We start from the raw sequence: 20,580 nt of genomic DNA, 5'->3' as shown, positions 1-20,580 counted from the left end.
GAGAGGAAGAGAAACGACATCTGAGGTGATCGGTAGTCTCTACTCCGAAGTGACACGCATAATCTTTGCCTGTGTTTCATTGCCATGAGTAAAAGAAAACAAGCTACACTTGCTGTAGAAAATTTTGCAAATGATGCGAAACAAGCTCAATTGCCAAAAGAAAAAAGACTAATTCTTTGTGACGTCACGTGGCGGCCATCTTAGGTGTGGGAAGTCTAAACTGAAATAAATTACTAGAAGGTGTGCCCAATTGACTAAAGAAACAAAACTGAATGTTTGTTAGTGACGTCACGCGGCGGCCATCTTAAGTGTATAAAATTAGTCGGAATAACAGGATTTCAGCTTGTATGGAAAGTAAAGACTGTTTTTGAACATCAGAAGAGTGAAACATCATTAAAAACATCTGGAAAAGACAATTTGTTGTGAGAGGAGAGCGTTTTGAAAGTGGAAGAAGAACAATAATAAAAGAAGAAACTGTTCTTGGAAAATAACGCTGATTTGGAAGCAAGTGGAAAAGAGTTTATCGATAGTGAAATATCCATGGATTAATATTAAAAAAGAAAACTCTTGGAAGTTAAAGAAAGGAAGCGGAGTTTGTGCTTACGGTGATGAGCACACCAATTTTTTTTTGTTTTGTTTTTTAAAAAAGGTGTTAATTTTTGTTTGTAACAAGTTTATTCTATGACTATCTGTTTCTTGTGGGAAAAGTAAAGTAAAGCGATAAATTGTTAGCAACAGTGATAAGTGAAATCAGATAGAGCATACATAGTTTACCAAATAAAAAAGGGTGAAAGTTTACTTAATCTTCTAGATAAGGAAAAAATAGTGTGTGAAAATGCAGAATGTAACTTCGCCACCGTTATTTCTTTCTGATCCTGGCGATCCACCTATCAGATGGAAAAAGTGGAAAAAAATGTTTGAAAATTACGCTAGGGTCTGTGGCGCTAATTTAAGTGCAGAAAGGAAACATGCTCTCTTGATGCATTGCATTGGTGGGGAAGGACAGGAGGTTTTAGAGAATTTACCTGTTTTAAGTCAAGCAGAACAAAGGGGACTTAATGAATATGGAATTTGTATAAAACAATTAGACTTGCATTATCTGCCTAAAGTAAGTACCATAATGGAGAGATATTACTTTGGTTTGAGAGAACAAGGAAAGGATGAAACGGTAGAACAGTTTGTTACGATGTTAAGAAAATTAGCTTCAAGCTGCAAATTTGGTGAGTTAACTGAAGAAAGGATTCGAGATCAATTTGTATTGAGATGTACAACTGACAAAATAAGGGAGGAACTGTGGATGAAGGATGAACTTCCTTTAGATGAAGTGATGGTTATTGCCAAGCGGGTAGAACACATGGTTAAGTGTGTGGGTGAGTTGAGCAAAACTGGCAAGAATACGTGTCTCAATGAAAAGATTGAGGAAGTACAAGTTCAGGAGGTGAAGTGTCAAGAAGAGAAAAAGAAAAAAGATCCAGTTGATATTAGAAGTGGCGTTAGTGATAGCCAGGCTAGCAAGGCAACAGTAGAGAAGAGAACTGGGAGTAATTTTCAAGGAAATTGCTACAGATGTGGAAGATTGGGACATATGGCCAATGATAAAAACTGCCCAATTTTGAAAGTTGTATGCAATGTGTGTGGGAAGAAAGGCCATTTAGGTAAAAATTGTCGACTGAGATTTAGAAGAGACACTAGAGTTGAAACTAAAGAGGTAACCTTCGAAATTAATGACGGAATCTTAGAACATCCTTCTGATTGGGTTAATGTAGGAGGAGTTAAGATTAAGATGAAGTTTGATTCTTGCTCACATTTAACTTTTATTTCAAAAGAAGATTATTTGAAACATTTTAAAGGGAAGTTTGTATTAAAAAGATCTGATGTGAGACCAATAGGGTATGGAAAAAAAACAATCAACATCTTAGGGTTCTTCACAGAAATGATGAAATATAATGAAAGATATGTTGTTGGGAACATTTATGTTGCAGAAAAAGGTGATAGCTTAATAAGCTGGTCACATCAAGCTAATTTGGATGTTGTGCTCAATCCGAATGCTAATCCTTCAATACAAGTACTGTCTGTAAATGATGATAGTGAGGCGGTAATAGGAGATTTTAAAGAATCGTTCAGTGAGAAACTTGTATGTCTGAGAGGTTACAAACACAAAATCAAGTTGAAAACTGGTGCCATTCCTGTTGCTGCAAAAGTTAGAATTGTTCCAATCTGTATGCAGGATGCTGTGAAGGAAGAAATTGAGAGATTATTAAAAACTGGTGTGATTGAAGCTGTGGAAGCGACAGAATGGTTGGCCCCCATTGTCGTTGCGGGAAAACCCAATAATGAGATTCGTCTATGTGTGGATCTTCGTGATAGTAGATACATTTCCTCTTCCCAACATTGAAGAACTTGTTGCAACATTGGATGGTGCGTGCTATTTTACGACCTTAGATATGGCTTCGGCTTATCATCAAGTTCCTCTGTCCTCTGAATCTCAAGAGTTGACGGCTTTCATAACCCCTTTCGGGTCCTACAAATTTAAAAGAATGCCATTTGGTCTAATTTCTGCGGCGTCAGTGTTTCAGCGGATAATTAATGATTTGTTTAAGGATATTTGTGCCGTGAAATGTTATCAGGATGATGTGTTGATATGTGGAAGTACTAAGGAAGAACATGATTGTAGATTAAGGTGTGTACTTGGGAAAATGTTAAAAGCTGGTCTTTCTCTTAGACGTGACAAATGTAAGATTGGTGTGACAGAACTAGATTATTTAGGTCATCATATTTCTGGTTTTGGTGTGAGGCCAAAAGAAGATTTGGTTAAAACGATTGAGGAGCTTAAGGAACCTTGTTCAAAGGAAGAGCTTTCGTCGTTTCTGGGAATGGCGGAATTTTACAATAAATTCATTAAGAATTTTGCAGACAAAACAGTGAGTTTAAGAAGTATGATGTGTAGGAAATGTGAGTTTGTCTGGACTGATGAGTGCAATAAGGAATTTATACAAATTAAGAAGGAGCTCAAATGTGCACCGAACCTGCAAACATTTAGACCAGGTGAGCCTACTTTTATTGTTACAGATGCAAGTTGTAAAGGTCTCGGAGCTTTGTTGTTTCAGATTAGGAATGGGGGAGAAAATCTCATGGCTTGTGCATCTGGTTGTTTGAAAGGTGCAGAGTTAAACTACTCTGTGATAGAGAAAGAGGCTCTTGCTATTTTTTGGGCTATTAATATGTTTAGGAAATTTGTTTGGGGTTGTCCTTTTGTTGTGAGGTCAGATCACAAACCTTTAAGAGAGATTTTGGAGAAAAAGGGTCTTGATGCAGTTTCTGCAAGGATTAGGAGATGGGTAATTGCTCTTCAAGAATTTTATTTCAAATTTGAATATATTCCTGGTAGCACTAATGTTTCCGCTGATTGTTTGTCTCGTTTGGTGAACTGTGTAGACGACTTGGAGAGGTACGTGCAAGATGAAGGAGTTGAGGAAAGTGAAGTCAGGGTTTGTGAAGTTACGTCTGGTGCCATAAAAGAGGACGAATGGAAGGAAGAATTATCTAAGGATGGTGAACTGGTTGAAGTCATGAATTGTGTATCTAAAAATCAAAACGGGAAATTGTCAAAACCTTGGTCGTTAGTTTCTCATGAATTAGCTGTGGTGAATGGGGTTCTAGCAAGGGGGACCAGGTTAATTCCTCCTGTAACTTTGAGGAACAACATTATCAATATGGCCCATGTTGGTCATTTGGGAATTTCCAAGACAAAGGAACATATTAGACAGAACTTTTGGTGGTCTGGTCTTGATTTTATGGTGGAAAGGGCTGTTCGCGACTGTGTGGCGTGCTGTGTAAGTGACAAGGTACTCAAACCAAGGTGTACGCCTATGGTGTGCAGAGTTTTGCCGTTGTGTTAAGCTATTGCAATCATTTGACCAACTTGTTTTGGGGGCAGCATGTCTTTTTTAACTTTTGTGACATACTCTTGCAAAATAAATAAATAAATAGCCATCACATCATAATGCCATGGCTGGATCATTTAATTTGTCAACGCTTGTTTTTTGTATGTATTGAGAAATTAGTATGACTACCTCCCCCTGACTACATTGATCTTAAACCCATTTTACATTTACCACAATTATTATCCTGGAATGTTCGGTATTTAAGAGCAAATATTTGTTTCTGGTAAACTCCTGATACACACTTTTGTCTCGCAATACCCCCACTCAATTCTTGGTTGTGTGAACAGAAATAAGGATGGCTTGGAGCAAGACAGAAAGGTGTGAACTTGTGGTGAGAGAAAAAACAAATTCCCCTTCTCAATGTTTAAAATGTGCCGGTGGTTTGTGGTGCTCGCTGCAAGCACCTAATTCTCAACACTGGTTCCCATGAGCCCATGAGAGTCTGCCACATGGTGGCACTGTTTGTCCAATTCTGAAACGAGCACGACAGTTGTTTAGTCAATCAATATACATTAAAATGAATAATATCTTCTGCTTAGACCATTTTTTTATACCTTTGGGTGGCCTCAAATCATCTAAATTGTCACATTTATAGGAGTGTGGTGGCTATCAGTTGTGTTGGTACTGTCATTGGCAGATCTGGTATGGTAATATGTGTTGCAAGCTACAGTGGTCTCTGAAGAAAGGCCCTGAAACTTATATATATATATTTTTTTTACAAATTAAGTACTGCCCCTAACTGCACCAGTTCCGAGAGAAATGTATAAACATATAGGGCCTCATTTATGAAAAGTGATGCATCGCTGCGTCTAAACAGCAATGCGTCACTTTTCACTGCACTCTCCCTGCGACACTAACGATGCGTCATATTTACAGTATGACACATCATGTCGCAAGGAGTTACAGATACATCAGTATTTGTGACATATCTGTAGGCGCAAAAGTGACACATTGCTGGAGTGTGTCACAAAAGTGACGCAACTCCAGCAATGTGTACTTTCACATGGGCAAGTCCCATGTTGTTAGTGCCAGCGTCAGTCTTACGCCTGCCATGAGGCAGGCGTTAGATTTTGATGCATTAGGGTCCAAGAAATGGTGCAGTGAAATCTTATAGATTTCACTGCGTCACTTCTATGACTCTTTCTTGCGTCAAAATGCCCCCTTGCATACATTATACCTGGCGCAGGTATAATGTGGGGCAGGGGCTTACAAAGTGACGCATCTACCTATATTCGTCACTTTGGAAATATGGTGCAACAAGGCACATTTTTCACTCCGCTGGTGCGTCACAAAAAGTGACGCACCAACGGCGTAAAAGTGACGCAAGGGCTCATAAATAAGCCCCGTAGGGCCTCATTTATGAAGGCCTTGCGCCACTAGTACGTCACTTTTTCCCATGTAAAAGTGACGCACCGGCAGCGCAATACCTTCATAAATAAGGCCCATACTACCTTCAAGAAAGCAAACAACTCCTACTTTGATATGTCAGCCTGAGGCAGTGAACAACTCACTAAAAATACCCCCACAACACTGACAAACATTTTCATTATTTTAATAACATTTATATAGGCCACTTGCAATATGTGGCAGCGAAAATAGCTTAGCTTCTGAGCACCTGGGCATCTTTTAAAGAATAGAATGACCCAGGCCAGATTACTAATGCCCTCATACTGAATAACTTTGTAGCTTTGTTTTTTAATAAGAATATAAACACAAAACGAAAAAATACCCTCGCTAATTGTATTTCTTTGATTTGCAAGGATTTCGGCAGCTAACACGACCAAAAATGCAATTTAAAAAGAGACAGAGCTGAAATGAAGAAAGGCTAAATATGTAAACAACATGATTCACTGCGTTGGGGGAGCGGAGCTGTTTATTATTTCTATGAATTTCCCCACGAAGAGATTTGCATTCATGAAGTTCTTTATATTTACTCCGAGCAGCAATCCAGCACAAATTCAGCACCGCTAAAGTCACAGGGGACGTCAAATATACTTTCTGAATACTATACATACTAATGAGTTTCTGCTTCACGAAGTGCAGCATGCTGGGTTGTTGATTTTAGTAATTGGAGGAGCAAGTATGCTTCGGTAAGGGGTTGCCACGTCATTCTTTAGCGTCATTTGTTAAACTGTGCCTCTGCTACTTAGCTTAACCATAGTAACACACATTCAGGGCCGGCCTTAGGCATGTGCAAGCTGTGCCCCTGCACAGGGCCACCAAACCCCAGGGGCCACCACGCCAATAAATATCCTAAATATAATAATCTTCTGAGGATGGATACATATTTGCGTGGCAGCTCCTGGCAGGGATTTGGCGGCCTCTGGCTCTGTTCATCTTCCAAACACCCTGACACCCCCCATCTTCACTGGCCTCCGCACCTGTGTTCCTCCGGGGGACCCCTACCTACGCTCCCTGCCCAGGGCCACCATGAGCCTAGAGCCGCCCCTGACACATTAAAACCGATTTCCCCAGACATTGTTCATCCGGAGATAGTTTTCCTAAATAACACTTTTCAACCATGTAACTGCAAGTAGAAACTATCTTTAAATGTATAGTTACAGAATAGACAACAGAATGGTACACAATTTCTAGTATGCTCTTACAGATAATACAGTGTGATCAACTGGTGAATTATTCTCACAAAAGTAAACCCTTCAGCGAGTGTTTAACGTTTATATGGGTATATAAGTAAAGTTTGCAAATACAGGCCAACAGAGAAAAACCTTATGGAGAAGGCTCCATGCCTCAATTCTTTAAATCGAGATTTTAATTTTACTTGCATTGAGAAATTATGTGGCACACTGCACCTGTAATGACTATTGCACACTGCTCCAATAAGGTTGCCAGAGGTAGCCGTCACAAGTGTCTTTATCACACCATCCATCTCTTCTCTCCACTGACTACCAGCAGCCAATCAAAATGCAATCCCAGTGACTGCTTTATTCACCTACCCCACTGCTTTTTCGCAGTGAAAGAAAGGGAAAATAAAATGACAATACCTCACATTATAATTTTATTTCTCCTACTTCCAGCCGCAGTTTTGCATGAGGGGGGCAGGGGAGGAGTGTTAGCAACCTCCTAAGTGGGCAGGGACTGATTGGCCGACCCTCTCGGGCCACCCCAAACAGTCTTACGCACTTCACATGTTCTTCATGCAGGCTGCATTACAGTCTAGGTGGAGAACATGCCCAGGCTCCCAGTTAGTGTCTGAGCCCTAAACACGGCACTCAGACCAATCACAAAGCTGCTAGGAAAGCATTGTGATTGGCTGACTGAAAGCCTGGCTTTGCTTCCTGGTGAGGCTGAGCGAGGGAGGACTACGGATGCGAGGAAGCGGCGAGATGGTATGTTTTTATTTTATTTTTTTTATTCCTGATTCCGTCCGCGTCCTCCCCTTCCTGCCCCGCCCTCTACCTCCAATACATGTAATGTAATGTAAATTGATACTTGTACAGCGCACTACTCACCCGCAAGGGTCTCAAAGCGCTTGTACGAATACCGCTGTGGAACCCATCCTGGCTTTCCCTGGGAGGTGTCCACTCCTGGGCACCCCCAAGGTGGAGGCCAGGTATCCTTAGCGTTGTGGGGGCCGTTGTGGAGATTAAGCAAGCTATTGCCCAGAGTTGCAGAGTGGGACTCCATGATTGGAATAGGCACCGAGGCGAGAATTATCAGGTCCGTGGAATTTTTAGCCCAGGACCCACCGAGGCGGGGAATTGAACCCTGGTCCCGGGCCAGACCTTTGCATCAGGGTCTGCCGCTCTAACCATTGAGCCACACTTCTCATGTCCGGCCGCCGCTGCTTGATTAAGGAGGAGCTTAAATTAAAGGAGTGCAAAGCGAGGGATCTAAAAGGTATGTTGAAGGAAGATCCTATCAATGGTCATAAGGTAAAATTGAATGGTCTTAGGCAGCTGCATAAAAAGGCTACCTCAGCTAGAAAATATAATTTTTGTAGAGCAGATCAGGGGACTGTATGATTCCATAAAAGGGTATGTTTAAGTTTAGGAAGAAAACTTTGAAGATGAGACCAAATTTGTGATTCTGCTAATTGAGTTAGAGATAATTTGTTTAGCACCTTACAGATGTACTTCTATGATGTAAATAACAAATACAAGACATAATTAAACTACCTATTAGAAGCAAACAATAACTACAAATCAACTGCTAGCTTGCCAGTACTCTACCACTTTTCCCATCAGCGAAATCTTCCTGGACGGAGACCTTCATATTTTGAAATCCTTAACTTCCCCCTTTTACCTTGTAGACTCTTGTACTGCCAAGATTAGAAAATACATTCACTTTTTTACACAAGCTTTATTCATTTTCAATACAGTACACTGTTCCCAAAAGGAGAAGCAATATCAGAAAAAAGCATGCAAATGCTGAAAATCGTATATCAGGGCTTGGGGCTTATTTCTCTAGCCCAACCGCTAGATTATATTGAGTTTACCCTGAATGGGGCTGATATGGCAGAAAACCTCCTTGCCCTGGAATTTCGTACTTGCCCTCCTGAAACCTCTTCCATACAGTTTAGGTGATTTTCATCTGCCAGTCAGTGCAGGCAACCTGCTAGGCAAACACCTACGTCTTTAGCAGGATGTTCTTCACTGGAGGCCAATGACTGACTACAGAGTGAGCCCCAACCGCACCCCGGATCATACACTGCTCCTCTAAATCGTATGGCTCTCCTCCCCAGAACCCTGATTCCATGTACTGGCCCTGACCTATTGGAAGATAGACCTCGGGGGGACATGGGACCAAGTAGTTTTCCTATTAACAATGGGGAGGTGGCAGGCGCAGATCGTCTTACATCCTTAACCCCTTCCATGCTCATGACGGAACGGTCCCGTCATGAGCATCGGTCGAGCGGTGCTTATGACGGAACCGTTCCGTCATGACCACGCTCGTTTTAATTAGGGCTCAGCACCGGGGGGGGGGAATCGCAGGCGACAGAAGGGGTTAAACCCTCAAGCACTATTTCAAGCTCTACCTTCACTTAACCAAGGTATTCTAACTAAAAACATCACAACTGGTTTACCATTCCACCAGCAGCTGAAGATAATATTGTGGAACGTGGCAGGGCTAAGCAGTAAACTGTCAAATCCCCACTGGAACAAACTAATCAAGGGTTTTGAGATATGTATTTTACAAGAGACCTGGAGTCTGGTCCCCTATACAAACCAGGATGTGCTTGTTTCTACTCTCCAGCAACAACTTTAGGGAGAGGGCGCCCGTCAGGGAGACTCATTATATGGGTTAACATTGCCCTGGGCTGTCGAACCACTTGTCAACCAAGCTCCAACCCAGGTATATTAAGACTTAGCGTCAGGGGCTCTGGGGTGGGGGGGAGTAATTGATCTATTTAATGATTATGTAAGGGGGACTAAAGGGGGCAGACCTTCACCTATCATTTCAGCATTAGAAGAAAGTTTAGTCAGCTGTTCACCTCATTCTAGAGTTGTGCTGGCAGGAGACTTTAACTGCACCTTTGAACCCCTGGATACAGAGATCTTGATAGGAGTCGAGGGCGATTATAACAAATGGGCCGACCCTCCACTAAACCTATCACTAGTTAAAAGATGGTCACAGCTGGCGCTCCAACTTAATTCCCTTACCATAGAATTCAGTTAAGGGCAGCCAACGTAAGAACACCACCGAATAGACAGGGTGCAAACACTTATAACAGAGTTAGCTGCCCGTCACGTATCGACTATATCTTAATAGATGGAAGGCTCTGGGTAGATTTGGTAGATATGAACCTGGGCTCCTCCACGGACAGCGACCATAACCCACTTTGTGCAATTTTGAAACCTCTAAGGGAAGCCTCTCACCACCCTGAGAGCACCTTTACCCTTAACCATCACCAGAGAGATTGTTCCCTCAAATTGCAAAAGATTCTTAAAATGGCGCAAGGTAGCCCTGCAAGAATCTAAGATCACCGGCATACGACAAGTCTTGGCATCAAGTGCATTAGAACTTCAGGTTGTAGCCTCAGTCTCACAGGGATTGGCTCACAATCCGAGTTCCAAGCCCAGCTTACCTCCAAGAGGGCCCTACTTGTGGTACACGAGTGATTGCAGGCATAGGCGATTGATTTTAGCTGCAGTAATCAAAGGTAAGAACTGCCCCTTGATTAAAGCTGCAAGGAAGAGTTATATAGCAACCTTGCACAAAGCAAAGATAACATGGGAGGAATCCCGTTGGCAACAACTGTAGGAAGCAAGCAGAGCCAAGGATACTAACTTATTTTGGACCCTAGTGACCTTGGTAGATAAGAGAGGCACACGCTCTGCTTCTAATTTTATCACAGGCCAGGAATGGCACGATCACTTTTGGAAGCTTTACTCTGCACCTGACGATACATCACTTGCAGAGCCATGCAATTCCTATGGCCTTCCCAAGGTTGACAGTAAGGTGTTTGATCTGGCCAAAAATGAGGCTGCGTTAGGGAAAATAGTGCCCGCCAAAGCAGCGGGACCAGATGGTCTGCCTGGTGATTTATTCCTTGCAGTCATTCCAAAGTGGGCATGCTACATCCTCCTTCTTGCAATGCCATAGCCAGTGGAGCCCCAGCACCGTGGTCTTGGAAAGGCACTGAAGTGGTTCCCATCTATAAAAAGGGCATCAGAGAAGACCCCTCAAACTATAGACCAATAAGTCTGAAAGATGCACTGCAGAAGGTCTTTGGCAGAGTTTTGTTGCAGAGAAAACAATTATGGGCAGAAGATGAAGCCATCTTTTCCCTGTATCAGGCTGGGTTCCAGACTATATCCGGAATGATTGATCAGGTATTCAGGCTGCTTCTTATCTACTGGAAAGTAGTGGTAATCAGTAAGGGCAGTCTTTATCTCGCCTTTATTGAATTAAAGACTGCCTTCAACCTGGTTCCCAAGAGCAAGCTGTGGCATACGCTTAGAGATTTGAGCATCCCACCCCCTCATCCTCAACCTGCTGGTTCAGCTCCATGAGGGTAATTACGCACAAGTAAGATGGGGTCACAAGGTCAACTGACAGAGAGGATCCCTGTCAACAGGGGAGTCCGACAGGGTTGCGTCATGGCTCCCACCCTTTTCTCTCTATGTATGAACGGGGTGCTTAAACTCTCGCAAGAAGATCCAGCAGACAGACCTACCCTGGCGGGCGGCAAAGTACCCACCCTCTTGTTTCCTGACAATACCCTGCTGGTGTCTAAGACCCCCAACAGGGCTAAAAAAACAACCTAACAGATTCCAGCTCTTTTGTGACTCCATAGGGCTGGTCATCAATACCTCTAAAACTAAGTTAATGGCAGTTAACCCCCACAAGTCATTTAGAAGTCATCTTCTGCTGGGTGACACACTCCCAGAAAAAGAGTCAGCACCTTTGACTTTCTTGGTGTCTGACCCTCCGACAAAATGTCATGGAGAATAAACGAGTTGCCGGAAGATTAGGAAAAGAACACCGCCTCTCATACATCAGGCCAGTTGCTCCGGCCCTCACGGTTTATGATGCGGAAGCAATCAGCACAGCTCTCTATGGAGTTGAGCTATGGGTATTTGACAATGTTGACGATCTTTGTAGATCTGAACATAAGTTCCTTATGGACTTGGTGATGCTGCCTCATAACATTCTATTCATACCTCTAATGATCAACATAGGCAGGCGGTCGATTCGGGATACTGCAAGGCTGCGCCCATTGCTCTTCTGGGTTTGCAGAAGGCGGAACCCTGAGCTCTCTAAGTATGCTGAAGCCCTTACTGAGGTCACACAAATAGACGAAGGCTGTAAAATAGGATAGACTTCAAACATTAGGAAAACATCAGCTTTGGGGCTTCAAGCTTACTGGGAAAGGCAAGAATCACCAAGCAAAGAGGAGCTTAAACAGCTGTATTGGGATTGGGTGGACTCTGCAAACCTAATGTCGGCAGTTTGACAGCAGAATTTCATTTACATAAGCAGACTAGATGCCTAGAGCCTCATTTAGATATATTTCAGATCCCGTGGGACATAATGTTGTACATTCATTTTAGGTTCGGCACATTTCCTGTCTGTGTGGCAACTGCAAAATGGCACTCCCCCAAACAGACATCTAACAATAGTCGATGCTGCAGGGTCCCGAAGGAAAGTGTTACGCATGTTATGTTTGAATGTTCGGCATACAATGCTCCGTGGTTGAAGTGGCTAAAACTAATATGCTGACAATTAGCACACACTCACACAGGACCATCGGTCTGCCCTACGCATTTTCAAGTCCGACTCCAGAGCCCTCTTTGCGTGTGGCCTTGGACCATAGCTAGGACACAACCACCCTCCTCGCACTCAACCCCGGAAGACTCAGAGACTGCCAACAAGCCTCGCTGAACACAACCTAGGGCCAGTTCTCCTTTCTCCACTGCTGCAGAGACCTTCACCACGACCCTGGCCTCCAACACCACCGACGCCAGCACCGATGACACCTTGTCAACGTGCGCTCCGTGCACAAACACGCCATGGAAACTCGACTCTCTCTCGCCTGACGTCACCTTCTTCATGGAGACCTGGACCAATGCTTGCTCTGCCCCCGACATCAACACTGCCATCCCGGATGGATACAAGATCCAGAGGAAGGACCACTCCGACCACCTCGGAGGGGGCCTCGCCAACACCCAAAAGAGCACCCTCCACCTCACCAACCTCCAGCGAAACCTTCCCCTCTGCCGAACAAACACCTGCACTTCCAGATCCAGACTAGCCCCAATGCCACACTCTGAGGAAACCTCGTCTACAGACCCCCCGGCACCTGGACACCCTTCGCCACCATCATCACTGACTTCACTGCAACCCACGCCATTGCCTCAGTGAACAACATACTGACTGGAGACCTGTTCGTCCACCTAAACAGCACCAGTGACCCCAACTCCACCATCCTGCTTGACAACCTCACCAAAATCGGACTCAAGCAACTCGTCACCTCACCGACCCACAGAGCAGGACACACCCTCGACCCCATCTTCGCTGCAGGAAACAGCATTCACTTCAGCCACACTATGCAACCGCCATTGACCGACCACCACTGTGTACACTTTGCCATCAACAAACCCAACCAGCCCCTCGCCCAACATGAAGGAACTTGAGCAAGGTCACCGACGAGCAACTTAACTCCACCCACACCCAAGACAACCACACCTCGGCACCCGATGCAAATATCGCAGCCAGTGAACTCAACACTTGGATCTCCAGCTGCGCAGACGAGCATGCCCGCTACGCAACCCCAACAAACCAAGCCTCAGGAAAGCCGCCTGGTTTACCACTGATCCCAAGAAGCCAGGTACACCTGCAGACACCTGGAGAAGAACTGGAGAAACACCAAGACTACCGAAAACTACTCTACCTACAAGGACGCTATGACGGACTACCACAACCAAATCAGAACCACCAAGAGGAACTTCATCCACAACAAATCCTCGCCAACTCCAAGGAACTCTTCAGTGTCATTCAGGAATTCACCAACCCACACAACAAAGCCATAGACATCAACCCTTTCCAAGATCTCTGCAACAAGCTTGGAACCTATTTCCATCTCAAGATCAAACACCTCTATGACAACTTCATCGACCATCCATCAGATGCCAGAGCCCCCCACTGCCGACATACCAGCCAGCCCACCATTGCAAACTGGACACGTAGCACGACCGAAGACACTGCCTCGACCATGAAAGGCATCCACTCAGGATCCCCCACCAACCCCTGCCCTCCTCACATCTACCACAGGCCAGCGTCCGCCATCGTACCCGAATTACAATGGACCATCAACACCACCTTCGAAACAAACACCGTCCCAGATGACTGGAAGTGTGCAGAAGTCAGGCCCCTCCTCAAGGAGACCACAGCTGACTCCACCGACCTCAAGAACTACCAGCCCATCTCGCTCCTCCCCTTCGCAGCCGAAATTGCAGAGAAAACAGTGAACAGAGAACTGACACAATTTATCGAAGAAAACGCTATTTTCGACCCATCTCAAATGGATTCTGAAGCAACCACAGCACTGAGACCCCCTACTCGCCGCACAGACGACATCCGCAACCTCCTGGACCAAGGCCCTTCCGCAGTCCTCATCCTACTCAACCTATCAGCGGCCTCCGACACCATCTCCCACTGCACACTAGTCGCCAGACTACATGACACCGGCATACAAGGAACAGCCCCAGACTGGATCCGATCATTCCTCACCGGAAGTAGCCAAAGGATTAGGACTACCACCCTTCCTTTCTGATACCATGAAAATCACTTGCGCAGTCCCACAGGGGTCATCACTGAGCCCAACGCTCTTCAACATCTACATGCCCCCCTCACAGCCATCATCCGACAAAACGGCCTCAACATTGTATCCTAAGCAGACGACACCCAGCTCACCCTCCTCCTCACCAAAGACCCCAGCACCACCAAACTCAACCTCCAGAAAGGAATGCAAGACATTGCACTCTGGATGACCAATAGCTGCCTGAAACTCAACACCAAAAAGACAAAAGGCTTGTCCTAGGAACAACCCCTTCAGAATGGGACTACACCTGGTGGCCGACTGCCCTTGGAAGCCCACCTACCCCCTCAGACCACGCCAAAAACCTCGGCATCATACTCAACTCATCACTCACCATGCACCGACAGGTGAACTCCGTCACCTCCAGTTTTTTCAACTCTCTCCGCATCCTCCGCAAGACCTTCAAATGGATCCCCCCTGAGGCAAGGAAGGCACTCACCGACACATTCATCACCAGCTGACTGGACTATGGAAAACTCGCTCTATGCCGGCATCAACAAGTCCCTAAACCGCTAGCTCCAGACTATACAAAACACTGCCGCCAGATTAGTCCTCTGCATCCCCTGGCACGAACAAATTAGCCAACACCTATGAAGCCTCCACTGGCTCCCCGTGGAGAAAAGAGTCACTTTCAAAAACCTCACTCACACCTACAAATGCCTACACAACAGTGAACCCAAATACCTCAACGACAGAATCAACTTCTACGTATCCAAAAGAAACCTCCGATCTTCCAACATTCGCACTGGCCGAAACCCCGTGCATCCACAGAGTCAGAGCAGGTGGAAGATCCTTCTCTCACATTGCAGCCAAGACCTGGAACGAGCTACCAGCAGACATCAAAAATAATTGTGAGTTCTGTGGTAGTTAGAAAATCGGATTACAACTTTGTTGCTGGTTTAAAGAATAGCTATCCCAAACTCTTCAGCAATATATTGGGCTGTCTTAAAGGCTATCAACATAAGATTGTTCTCAAGGAAGATTCTATACCGGTTAGCTGTAAAGTGAGGAGTGTACCTATTGCTGTAAGAGATGACATAAGAAAAGAGTGGTAAAATTTGAAAGATGGAGGCATTATTGAGGATGTAGAAGGGACCGAATGGTTGGCTCCGGTCGTGGCAGCTAGGAAATCGAATGTAGATTTAAGATTATGCATCGACTTGCTCCAGTTGAACAAATGTGTTGTAGTCGATAAGTATCCTTTACCCAACATAAACGAGCTTTTGATGCTGTTAGGTAGTGCTAAAATATTTAGCACTATAGATCTCACCTCAGCATATCATCAAATTGAACTTGAAGACTCATGTAAGGACCTCACCTCTTTTATAACTCTTTTGGTACTTTTAGGTTTAAGCGCGTGCCCTTTGGTTTAGCGTCAGCCTCTTCAGTCTTTTAGAGGGTTATGGAGAGAGTTTTACAGGGTCTTGAAGGCACTTATGTCTACCAAGATGATATATTGATATATGGTGATGATGAAAGTCAATATGATGGAAGACTTAGGAAAACTTTGGAAAGGTTATCTGTGCATAACTTAACCATTAAAGCTGAGAAATGTAGGTTTAGGACAGATTCCATAAACTATTTGGGTCATAACATTACAAGTGGTGGTGTTAAGCTTAAGCCTGAATTGGTTAACACCATTCAGGAGTTGAGTCCGCCTTCATGTAAAAGTGATCTCATGGGATTTTTGGGCGTTGTTGAGTACTATTCGAAGTTTTTAAAGAATTTTGCTGATTGTGCGGTCCACATGAGACACTTGTTAAAGAAAGGAGTTGACTTTGTATGGTCTGAGGAATGTGAGGATGAATCTTTGAAAATCAAGCAAAAGCTCAGATCTGCTCCTTCTCTAGTTTCAACCCAGAACTCAAGCCGATTCTCATCACTGACGCAAGTGAGAAGGGTTTAGGTGCGGTTTTGCAACAGATGGGTCCTGATGGAACACAAACAATAATGTTATTATCTTGCACCCTTAGGGATCCTGAGACAAGATTCTCAGTGGTTGAGAGGGAATCATTGGCTGTTTTCTGGGCGGTTAAAAAACAAAAAAAGTTTCTTTGGGGTGTTGAGTTCGAGGTGCGAACCAATCACAAACCGTTAATTGAAATATTTAACAAAAAAGGTCTTGATTTAATTTCTAGTAGGATAACGAAATGGGTGATTGGTTTTGCAGGATGATAATTTTGTTGTTCGCTATATTCCAGGATTGGAGAATAAAGTTGCTGATGTTCTGTCTCGTTTAGCCCCTAAATCGGAAGTTTTGGATGAGGAAGCTGAAGATAGTGATGAGTGGGTTTGTGGAATTGAATTGAATTGAATTGAATTGAAGATAGTGTAATTTCTGAGGAAAGATGGTGTGATGAGATGCGTGGTGATGAAGTTTTAAATGAAGTTGTGAGATTGATCAATAAGGGTTGGATGGGTAATAAAGAAGGATCTGAAGGCTGTAGGAAATTTTGGCCACTCAGAAATGAGCTTGCTATTGCCAAGGGATTGTTATTTTGTGGTACACAAGTCATTCCGCCCACTACGCTTAGGAAGGAGATCATTGATAAAGTACATTCTACTCATGATGAAGTATCAAAATGTAAAGAGAGATTACGTATGACATATTGGTGGCTAGGAATGGATAACCAAGTAGAGCGCATGGTACGAGATTGTATTGCGTGTTCATTTAGTGATAAGTCTAAATGTCCTCGTGTAAACCTCATGGTGTTGAGAAGACGACCCTCTGGGCCTTGGCAAGATGTTGCCTTGGATATTTTAGGCCCGATTCGTAGCAATGGTACACAATTCTATGAGTTAGCTGTTATTAACATGTTCTCTCGGTGGCCGGAAGCAAATCATTAAATGCTTGAAAGAATTATTTTCAAGAGAAGGGATTCCTGGTACATTGCTGACAGACAATGGTGTTCAGCTCATTTCGGAGGACATTAAGTAGTTTCTTTCTTCTAAAGGGGTCATTCACAAAACCTGCTCCATTTATCATCCCAACGGAAACGGCATGATTGAGAAGTTCAATCGAGTGAATAAAGACACTATATCTATTACAAAATCAGCCTCTATTGACTGGAAACCTGAAGTTTTGAGGAAAGTTGAGGAATATAGATTGTTTCCTCATGCCACAACAGGGAGAACACAGTTTTTATTATTTAGAGGTCGAGTTCCTAACACTAGTGTGGAACCGGGATGGATCAACAAGTACGAAATTAGCAGAGGTAAGGAAAATAGATGTGATGGTGTTGGAATTAAGGAAAAAGAAGAAGAGAAACCTAGGGCAAGAAAATGCTATTTTGATGTAAAGAAAAGCGTGAAAACAACTAAAGTAATGGTGGGAGACCTGGTTATGATATAATGTCCTGGTTTAATGAATAGTGCTAGTTCACAATTCTTGAAACCTATTAAGGTTAGAAAAGTATCTAGGAATGCTGTTAAAACTCAGGATTACCGCATATGGAACTTGAATAGAGTGGACGTTGTTAAAGGCAAGTTTGATCACAGTTTGAGGGGTCAAGTGGATGGAAATCATTCACGTCTTGACAATATGGATGGAATTCGATGACCTGCTGGTGGGAAAATGGAACACGGAGTTTATCAAGAGTTGGTAAACGACCACTGTATCTATCTGACTATGTATGAGTTATTTGTTTTTTGTATAGTGTCATATCATATTTAATTCAAGTAAAGAGGGGTGGTGTGTGGTAATCTACTTATGCTTGTAGATAGATGTTAATGTTGAATTGTATGCATGTCATATTAGAATTGATAGTGTCATAGTGTGATGTCATAAGTTCTAGATAACTTTGGTAGTAAACCTGGACAGTTAGTTCCAATTGTCCTGCTGGTGGTTGGATGAGATTCTTACTAAAATAAATTCAAGAAAGAAACCATATTTGCCTATGTTCATTATTGGACCTGCTTCACACGCCCCCTCCCTGAACAGCTTCAGGAAGACCCTCAAGACCTGGCTCTTCGGCTAAATAGATCTGCAGACCTCCCCCCCCCCCCACTTAGCGCCTTGAGACCCTCACGGATTAGTAGCATGCTTACAATTCCCCTGATTGATTGATTGGCATGGCCAAATTTCTTAGCCACTGTTAGAAATGGGATTTCTGTTTAGCTAGGGCTTGCGCCTAAGCCAGGCAGAAACCACCACTCAAATTTAAATTGAACTGCATTTACCAGGATGCAAAGGGGTGAAATGTACTGGAAGGTAAAGCAGTGTGCTCCCATCCCCCTTCTGTTTAAAAAGGCTCCTTTGAGCCACTGAGCTGACGAGCTCTTGGAGATGCACCTGTGCGCGAGGGAGAGGTACAGAGATCTGAGAGGATTGTGGCAGCTTTCTCAGAAAACCCCAGATTAATTTTGTTTTATCTCTACTGATGAAGGATAAAATCCAGAAACACATGTGTCTAGAGATTAACAGCACTAACCTGCACCAACTTTGGTGAAACACTCTGCAAACTTTCAAGTAAGCATTTAAATTGAACTGCATTTACCAGGATGCAAAGGGGCGAACTGTGCTGGGAGGTGAAGCAGTGTGCGCCCATACCCCTTCTATTTAAAAAGGTTCCCTTGAGCCACTTAGCTGACGAGCTATTGTAGATGCACCTGAGCGCCAGGGAGAGGTACAGAGACCTGCTAGGATTGTGGTAGCTTTCTCAGCAAACCCCAGATGAATTTCGTTTTATCTCTACTGATGAAGGATAACATCCAGAAACACATTTGTCTAGAGAATAACAGCACTAACCTGCACCAACCTTGGTGAAACACTCTACAAACTTTCAAGTAAGCATTTAAATTGAACTGCATTTACCAAGATGCAAAGTGGCAAACTGTGCTGGGAGGTGAAGCAGTGTCCTCCCATCCCCCTTCTGTTTAAAAAGGCTCCCTAAAGCCACTTAGCTGACGAGCTCTTGGAGATACACCTGTGTGACAGGGAGAGGTACAGAGACTTGAGAGGATTGTGGCAGCTTTCTCAGCAAACCCCACATGAATTTCGTTTTATCTCTACTGATAAAGGATAAAATCCAGAAACCCATCTGTTTAGAGATTAACAGCACTAACCTGCACCAGCTTTGGTGAAACACTCTGCAAACTTTCAAGTAAGCATTTAAATTGAACTGCATTTACCAGGATGCAAAGGGGCGTACTGAGCTGCGAGTTGAAGCAGTGTGCTCCCATCTCCCTTTTGTTTAAAAAGACTCCCTTGAGCCACTGAGCTGACAAGCTCTTGGAGATGCACCTGTGTGCCAGCGAGAGGTACAGACTTGAGAGGATTGTGGCAGCTTTCTCACTAAACCCCAGATGAATTTTTTTATATCTCTACTGATGAAGGATAAAATCCAGAAACACATGTGTCTAGAGATTAACAGCACTAACCTGCACCAACTTAGGTGAAACACTCTGCAAACCTTCAAGTAAGCATTTAAATTGAACTGCATTTACCAGAATGCAAAGGGGCGAACTGTGCTGGGAGGTGAAGCAGTGTACTCCCATCCCCATTCAGTTTAAAAAGGCTCCCTTGAACCACTGAGCTGACAAGCTCTCGGAGATGCCCCTGTGCGCCAGGGAGCGGTACAGAGACTTGAGAGGATTGTGGCAGCTTTCTCAGCAAACCCCAGATGATTTTCTTTTATATCTCTACTGATGAAGGATAAAATCCAGAAACACATGTGTCTAGAGATTAACACCACTAACCTGCACTAACTTTTGTGAAACACTCTGCAAACCTTCAAGTAAGCATTTTAATTGAACTGCATTTACCAGGATGCAAAGGGGCGAACTGTGCTGGGAGGTGAAGCAGTGTGCTCCCATCCCCCTTCTGTTTAAAAAGGCTCCCTTGAGCCACTTAGCTGACGAGCTATTGTAGATGCACCTGTGCGCCAGGGAGAGGTACAGAGACCTGTGAGGATTGTGGCAGCTTTCTCAGCAAGCTCCAGATGAATTTCGTTTTATCTCTACTGATGAAGGATAACATCCAGAAACACATTTGTCTAGAGATTAACAGCACTAACCTGCACCAACTTTGGTAAAACACTCTGCAAACTTTCAAGTAAGCATTTAAATTGAACTGCATTCACCAAGATGCAAAGTGGCAAACTGTGCTGGGAGGTGAAGCAGTGTGCTCCCATCCCCCTTCTGTTTAAAAAGGCTTCCTTGAGCCACTGAGCTGACGAGCTTTTGGAGATGCACCTGTGTGCCAGGGAGAGGTACAGAGACCTAAGAGGATTGTGGCAGCTTTCTCAGCAAGCCCCAGATGAATTTCGTTTTATCTCTACTGATGAAGGATAAAATCCAGAAACACACGTGTCTAGAGATTACCAGCACTAACCTCCACCAACCTTGGTGAAACAC

Source organism: Lissotriton vulgaris, chromosome 11 (genome assembly GCF_964263255.1).
Source record: "Lissotriton vulgaris chromosome 11, aLisVul1.2, whole genome shotgun sequence".
NCBI classification, from domain to species: Eukaryota; Metazoa; Chordata; class Amphibia; order Caudata; family Salamandridae; genus Lissotriton; species Lissotriton vulgaris.
The sequence above is the reverse complement of the archived record's forward strand: the minus strand, read 5'-3'. Positions refer to the sequence as shown.